Source organism: Phyllobates terribilis, unplaced genomic scaffold (genome assembly GCF_046119375.1).
Source record: "Phyllobates terribilis strain yellow unplaced genomic scaffold, ASM4611937v1 Scaffold_139__1_contigs__length_4784569, whole genome shotgun sequence".
Taxonomy (NCBI): domain Eukaryota; kingdom Metazoa; phylum Chordata; class Amphibia; order Anura; family Dendrobatidae; genus Phyllobates; species Phyllobates terribilis.
In genome coordinates this window covers 493,772-501,314 of record NW_027362899.1, presented here as the reverse complement: position 1 = coordinate 501,314, position 7,543 = coordinate 493,772, and positions in this window count along the sequence as shown.

The following is a 7,543-nucleotide window of genomic DNA, read 5'->3' as shown; positions in this document are numbered from 1 at the left end:
CGTTATGGATGTGACGAAAATAAACGTGCACTTTTTTGTGTTTACTTTAGTTTACATATAAAATAGCATTTTTAGTGCCCAATATTTTTTCATGATTTATTTTATTTTTTATTTTTTTACAATTTTATTTCCCCCAATTGGCCACATACAGTAATATTGTCTTACAATTAGCATCATATAGTAATAATGGAAAACATCTTGTAGTAATGTTCCCCATCCAAGTCCCCATCTTGTACTAATGTGCCCCATCCAGGTCCCTATCCTGTGGCTATGTGCCCCATCCAGGTCCCCATCCTGTGGCAACGTTCCCCATCCTGGCGCCCATCTTGTACTAATGTGCCTCATCCAGGTCCCCATCTTGGGGCTATGTGCCCCATCCAGGTCCCCATCCTGTGGCAATGTTCCCCATCCAGGTCCCCATCTTGTGGCTCTGGTCCCCATCTTGTGGCTCTGGTCCCCATCTTGTGGCTCTGTGCCCCATCCAGGTCCCCATCTTGTGGCTCTGTGCCCCATCCAGGTCCCCATCTTGTGGCTATGTGCCCCATCCAGGTCCCCATCCTGTGGCAACGTTCCCCATCCTGGCGCCCATCTTGTACTAATGTGCCTCATCCAGGTCCCCATCTTGGGGCTATGTGCCCCATCCAGGTCCCCATCCTGTGGCTATGTGCCCCATCCAGGTCCCCATCCTGTGGCAACGTTCCCCATCCTGGCGCCCATCTTGTACTAATGTGCCTCATCCAGGTCCCCATCTTAGGCCTATGTGCCCCATCCAGGTCCCCATCCTGTGGCAATGTTCCCCATCCAGGTCCCCATCTTGTGGCTCTGGTCCCCATCTTGTGGCTCTGTGCCCCATCCAGGTCCCCATCTTGTGGCTCTGTGCCCCATCCAGGTCCCCATCTTGTGGCTATGTGCCCCATCCAGGTCCCCATCCTGTGGCAACGTTCCCCATCCTGGCGCCCATCTTGTACTAATGTGCCTCATCCAGGTCCCCATCTTGGGGCTATGTGCCCCATCCAGGTCCCCATCCTGTGGCAATGTTCCCCATCCAGGTCCCCATCTTGTGGCTCTGGTCCCCATCTTGTGGCTCTGGTCCCCATCTTGTGGCTCTGTGCCCCATCCAGGTCCCCATTATGTGCCCCATCCAGGTCCACATCTTGAGGCTATGTGCCCCATCCAGGTCCCCATCCTGTGGCTATGTGCCCCATCCAGGTCCCCTCTTGTGGCTATGTGCCCCACCCAGGTCCCCTCTTGTGGCTCTGTGCCCCATCCCGGTCCCCATGTTGTGGCTCTGTGCCCCCTGTGCTGTTCTTCACACATATAAAATAGAAAAAAAAAAAGATGATTCTCACCTGTCCTCCGTTCCCTCGGCGGCCTTCCTGCAGATGTGGCCCGCAGGCACCACAGAGTCCGACCCCTTGACGATCCCGACCTGGTCCAGGAGGAGCCGCCGACAGCAGCACTGCATTGCCGCACAGAGACTGTCTCCCAGCACAGCATTTTCAATGTCAGCCGCCGGCCAATCAGAGGCCAGCAGCTGACATCTGCATATGGCAATGACATCATACTCGCTGCGCCGACACGCAGATATCAGCTGCTGGCCTCTGATTGGCCAGCGGCTGGCATTGGAAATGCAGTGCTGGGAAACAGTCTCTGTGTGGCAATTCAGCGCTGCTGTCGGCGGCTCCTCCTGGACCAGGTCGGGATCATCAAGGGGTCTGTGCCTGCGGGCCGCATAAAGCAGCCTCAGGGGCCGCATGCGGCCCGCGGGCCGCGTGTTTGAGACCCCTGCCCTACAGTATCATTTTATTAGCAGTACATCTGCAGTTTTCACTGGGCGATGTGCTGCTGAGAACAATGAGCTTTGTTTTGGCATAAACAATCCAATCACTCGATGAATAGGCAGCATTGTGCTCCTTAAGTACAATATGCCCCATAGTCCTCCATATAGTATAATGTGCCCCATAATCCTCCATAGAGTATAATGTACTCTCCATAGTTCTCAATACTGTATAATGCAGCCCTCATATAGTACAATGCACTCCCCATAGTCCTCAATACAGTACAATGCAGCCCCCATAGAGTATAATGCTGCCCCATAGAGTACATATACTATAATGCACCCCCCATAGCCCTCCAGCCTTGTGACCACCATGTTCTCAATGATGTAAAAAAATAAATACAATACTCACCTCTCCCCGTTCCCCCACTGCTCCGATCTGTGCAGCATGTCTGCTTGGCCTCAGCAGCTCCAATGCCTGGCACACAATTAAGTGACATAAATGACGCGCCCCCTGGGCCGTGGGGAGACCCGGAGCCGGGCCTGTAGATGCTGGGGGTTGTAGTCACTGTGGCAGCGACCCGGTCCGTGACCCAGGGCGGTCAAACCAGGGTAGTCTATGTGTCTCAGTTATTGATAGTCTGACTATGCCACCTGTGGATTGCGGTTATTGGTAACTGCCGCTGCAGGGCAGTCCGCTGAAGCTGGTGGTATGCGCAGCAAGGTAGTGTAACTCCTCACAGGAAGAGTGTAGCTTCAGGGCAGCGTGTATGGATGATGGTGGTAATAGTGCCTGGATCAGTAATAATAACACGGAGTCTTTGCAGTGCAGTCCTAGGGTCTTTACTGGTGGTAATTATATAGGCCCCAACGGGAGTACTTGCTAGGGATGAGGGCCTGGTCAGTCTGGGAGCAATCCTAGAATCCCCTGGCCAGGTGGAGTTGTAGGCCTGCCGTTCCGACTGTACTCTTTTGGCTATCCCGCTTATAGTCGTGTTGTAGCCCACGTCCCTGAGTGTAACGTGCTGCTCACCCGTATGGCTGGCGACTCGGATCCCGTGTATTCCTTGCTCCTCTGTGGCGGTACTGGTCCTTTCGTGTGGCTGAGCCTCCGGGCTTCTGTGAGCCAGGAGACCTGCAATCTCCTGCCTTGCGGTTTCTGCTGCTGGATATACAATCCTCACAGCCTCGGACTCCGGTGTCAGGTCTTCTGTATCCACTGGCCAGGACGAGCTCTGCACAGCTCCAGTCCTCAGCTCCTTGCTCCTTAGTCCTAACTGACTCCTGACACTGAACTAGACTCTCACTAGACTGACTAACCCCGCCTCCAGATCCAGTTATATAGGGCAGGATCCTCCCCTTTTCTGGTCTGGAGCAGGAGGTGTTGCTTGTAGTGTGTTCCCTGACCAGGAAATTCCTGTTTTGATCCCAGACATGGTATTACTACCACTGTGGCAACCAGACCCTCTGGGGTGCCACATTCCACCCTAGTAAATTTCAGTACTCCGGGACTGAACATATTTTGCAAAAATACAACAAGTAACAATACATTAACATATTTACAACCATTAGAGTCTTTAAAGGTCACGGTATCATCCGCAACCAGGTGTCCATTTCACTGAAACAAGGTGCAATCTGAGGGACCCGTCCCAAACCCTCAACGTAGGCCCTAGGGTGGCTACAGGGCATTGATGATCCGGAGTTGGACCACATCTTCAGCCACCTCCACGGGTTTTTGTTCTGTGGTCTGGCACAAAAGGGGCACTTTACAGGTGCAACTATTTACAGGCAGAGTTTTTGGTTATTCATTGTCCATAACCTGAAAGTCTTTTTGGACCCTGTAGGGTAACTGGAAAAACATATTCATTACACACACAAAACAATTCAACATTACAGTTATAGTTATAGTTACATTTAAATTTTCCAACGAGCAGGAATTTGACCTCTGGTGATTCTGGTGGACCTGCGTAACACACTGTCTGTCTGTGTTCCACTCTGGTCCCCTTTCCCTACCCCTGGTGTGGTGGGCACTGTTTGACCTGCACTACTGGTATTTTGAGGTGTCACTGGTAGGTTGGGCAGCTTCCTACGGATCCTTTGGCTTACTGTGGGTACGACAGGCTCGCTACTAGCAGAGGGTAGATTCTCCTGGTCTGCTGATGAGGAATCTTCTGTCTCCGGGGCCAATGGTTCTTCCAACTCTACTGAGACTTCTGTAGGTGCTTGAGGGGCTGGTTGGAGAAATGTAAGGACAGGCACAACAATGGCATTATTCACTTGTGTCCATGACCGGGGAAATTCTCCGAGTACCGTGCTGACCAATTCTTCCACTTCCTCTGCGGGTTGAGGGATATCTTGGCCTTCTTCGGCATGCTGTAGCTGCTCGGGACATTTCTTCAGGTGGTCTCTGGAAACTGTTGCTGTTGTCTCACCTCCGTCCTTACTTATGAGGCACACCTTGGTGTTATCATGACTTGATGGTAGAATGGTGTACGGCTCTTTTTCCCACTGGTCATCCAACTTGTGGAGTCGCCTCTTCCTCTTTAGGAATTGCTCTCCAGGTGACAAGGGGGCAACAGGTGCATGTTGATTGTAAGTCCTCTCTTGCCTTTCTCTTGCTTGGAACAGACTTCTTTCAACACTTTCCTGTACCTTGCGGTATTGCTGTTGCCGCTCAGTGTCCCAATCTGTGTCTGGTGAGGCGTCCTCTGGTGTCAGAACTCCCATATCCAGATCGATGGGCAGCTTACCAGGTCTCGCTCTCATCAGGTAAGCTGGTGTGCAGTTGGTGGAATTCACTGGGATATGATTGTAGAGGTCCACTAGGTCTGGCAACTTTTCTGGCCACAGACTGCGTTCCTCCAGGGGAAATGTCTTCAGTAGGTCTATCACCACCTGGTTCATCTTTTCACACATCCTGTTGGTCTGGGGGTGATAAGGCGTTGTCCTGATCTTCTTGCCGTACAGGTTGCAGAACTCCTGGAATACCTCCACTTCGAAGGCCGGACCTTGTTCAGTTAGCACACGTTCTGGGTAACCATGCGGGTGGCAGAAGTGCTGTTGGAAAGCTCTGGCTGCTGTCTGAGCTGTTTGGTCCTTGACTGGCACTACTACCAGAAACTGGGAGTAGTGGTCTACGATGGTGAGAGCGTAGACATAGCCTGACCTGCTTGGGGACAGCTTCACATGGTCTAGGGCTACCAGTTTGAGAGGCTGCTTGGTGATAATGGGCTGCAGGGGAGCCCTCTGGCTGTCACGGTCTTTCCTTCTCAGGTTGCACGGTCCGCAGTCTCGACACCACCTCTCCATTGCTCCTCTCATGCCGACCCAATAGAACCGTTCACGCAGCAGGACTTCCAGCTTTTTCCATCCGAAGTGTCCTGCTCCATCGTGGTACGCTTCCAAGACCATAGACGCGTCCCGCCTCGGGACTACCACCTACCAGACCAGCTCATGCGTCCGGGAGTTGACAGTTCTTCGACACAGCTTCCCTTCATAGATGAACAGCTTACTCTTCTCTTTCCACAGCTGTTTGGTCTCCTCTGGAGCATCTGGGTCAGGGTATGAGTCAGCTCGTGTCAGCAACTCTTTGACTAGGTGGACGGCCGGGTCACTGTCTTGTGTTTCTGCCCAGCCTTGGTGGGGCAAGGGATTGAACGTGGCCTATTTGGTGGAAGAGTACCTGTCTTTCACACAGTGGGAGCACTGAGTTATCCCATGATGGTGGAAAGCGGGGATTTCTATCTCTTCCAGTTCTTCTGGGTCTTCTCCCCCATCTGGCAAGTTAGGCATCCTGGACAGTACATCTGCATTGGCATTCTTGCGCCCAGCCCGGTACTTGATGGTGAACTCATAATTGGAGAGTCGGGCCATCCATCTCTGCTCCAGGGCACCAAGTTTCGCAGTGTCCAGGTGTGTCAGAATGTTTTTGTCTGTGAATACAGTGAACTTGAAGAGGTGAGGTAATGTTTAAAGCGCTTTGTCACTGCCCATACCACTGCGAGGAACTCTAGCTTGAAGGAGCTGTAATTTTCAGGGTTCCTTTCTGTGGGCCGGAGCTTCCTGCTGGCATAAGCGATTACCCGTTCTCTGCCCTGCTGGATCTGGGACAGCACCGCTCCCAGTCCCACGTTGCCCGCGTCCGTGTGGAGGATGAAGGGCTGGCCATAATCAGGGTAAGCCAGGATCTCGTCCCCCGTGAGGGCCATTTTCAGCTGGTGGAAGGACTCATCTTCCAGCTTGTCCCATTTGAATGGCGGCTTCTGGTTTTTGGCCTTCCTGGACTGGCCTATCAGGAGGTCCAGCATGGGTGCCGCCATCTTGGTGAGGCCTGGAATAAATCTTCGGTAGTAGCCTACCAACCCGAGGAACTGCCGCACTTCCTTTACGGTGGAGGGTCTTGGCCAGTCCTTGATTACTGTGATTTTATCGGGATCTGGAGCTACACCGTCAGCGCTCACCCCGTGCCTCAGGTACTGTACCTTGGGCTTCAGCAGATGACATTTTGAGGGCTTCACCTTTAGACCAAAGCCAGCCAGGGAGTCAAACACTTCCGCCAGGTGCTTCAGATGGTCCTCATACGTCTGGGAGTATACAATGACGTCATCCAGGTACAGCAGGACTGTCTCGAAATTCTTATGTCCCAGACAGCACTCCATCAACCGCTGGAAGGTTCCTGGGGCGTTGCAGAGCCAGAATGGCATGCAGTTGAACTCGCTGAGGCCCATCAGGGAGGTGAATGCGGTCTTTTCCTTATCCGCCTCTGCTACAGGAACCTGCCAATACCCACTAGTAAGATCCAAAGTGGAGAAATAGTTAGCAGACTTTAATGCAGCTAGTGATTCCTCTATTCTGGGTAACGGGTATGCATCTTTGTGTATTATGCGGTTGATTTTACTGTAGTCTACACACATTCTCATAGTGCCATCCTTTTTCTTTACAAGAACTAATGGAGCTGCCCAGGGGCTACAACTGTCTCTTATTACCCCAGCCTCCTTCATTTCTCGCAACATCCCTTTGGCATTTTGGTAGTGTGCAGGGGGTACAGGCCAGTACCTTTCTTTAATGGATGGATGGTCTCCCGTGGGGATATGGTGTTGAACCCCTTTTACCTGCCCGAAGTCAAGTGGATGTTTACTGAAGACCCTTTCGTATTCCAGTACCACCCGGTACACTCCTTGTTTTCGGTGTGGAGAGGTGGAGTCAGTGCCCACATGCAGCTTCTGGCACCAGTCCTCCATTTGTTCCTTGGAGCCGTTATCCTCTGCCTGTTGGGATGGAGACAAGGGTTCCACTGTCTTTATAGAATTCTGGTTGACAGTGAACTGTTTGGCTAGAGTGGCATACCGGGGCAAATGGACTTCTCTCTCCCCAATGTTTAGGATGCGGACGGGTACCCTCCCATGGCGGACATCAACCACCCTCTGGGCTGTCAAAATGGTGGGCCTACTGTCAGAGTAGACGGGCTCTACCATGGCCTGGTAATCTCTACCCCTTAGACCAATAGCTGCCCGGCACCATATCATAATTTCACTTCTTGGGGGCATGGCAATAGGAAATGGGTCACTCATCCTGACACTGCCAATTTCACCACCAGACAGTTCTACCTGTTGTCTTTTCATCAGGGCTCTGATCTCTCTTTGTAGAACCGGCTGCTGGCTGGATCTGGCGGTCTCCGCAACCTGCTGTAACAAGACAATTATCTCTGCAAGACAATTTTCAATGACATTAGTGCCCAAGGTTATCATGGGATGACTTTCTCAGCGA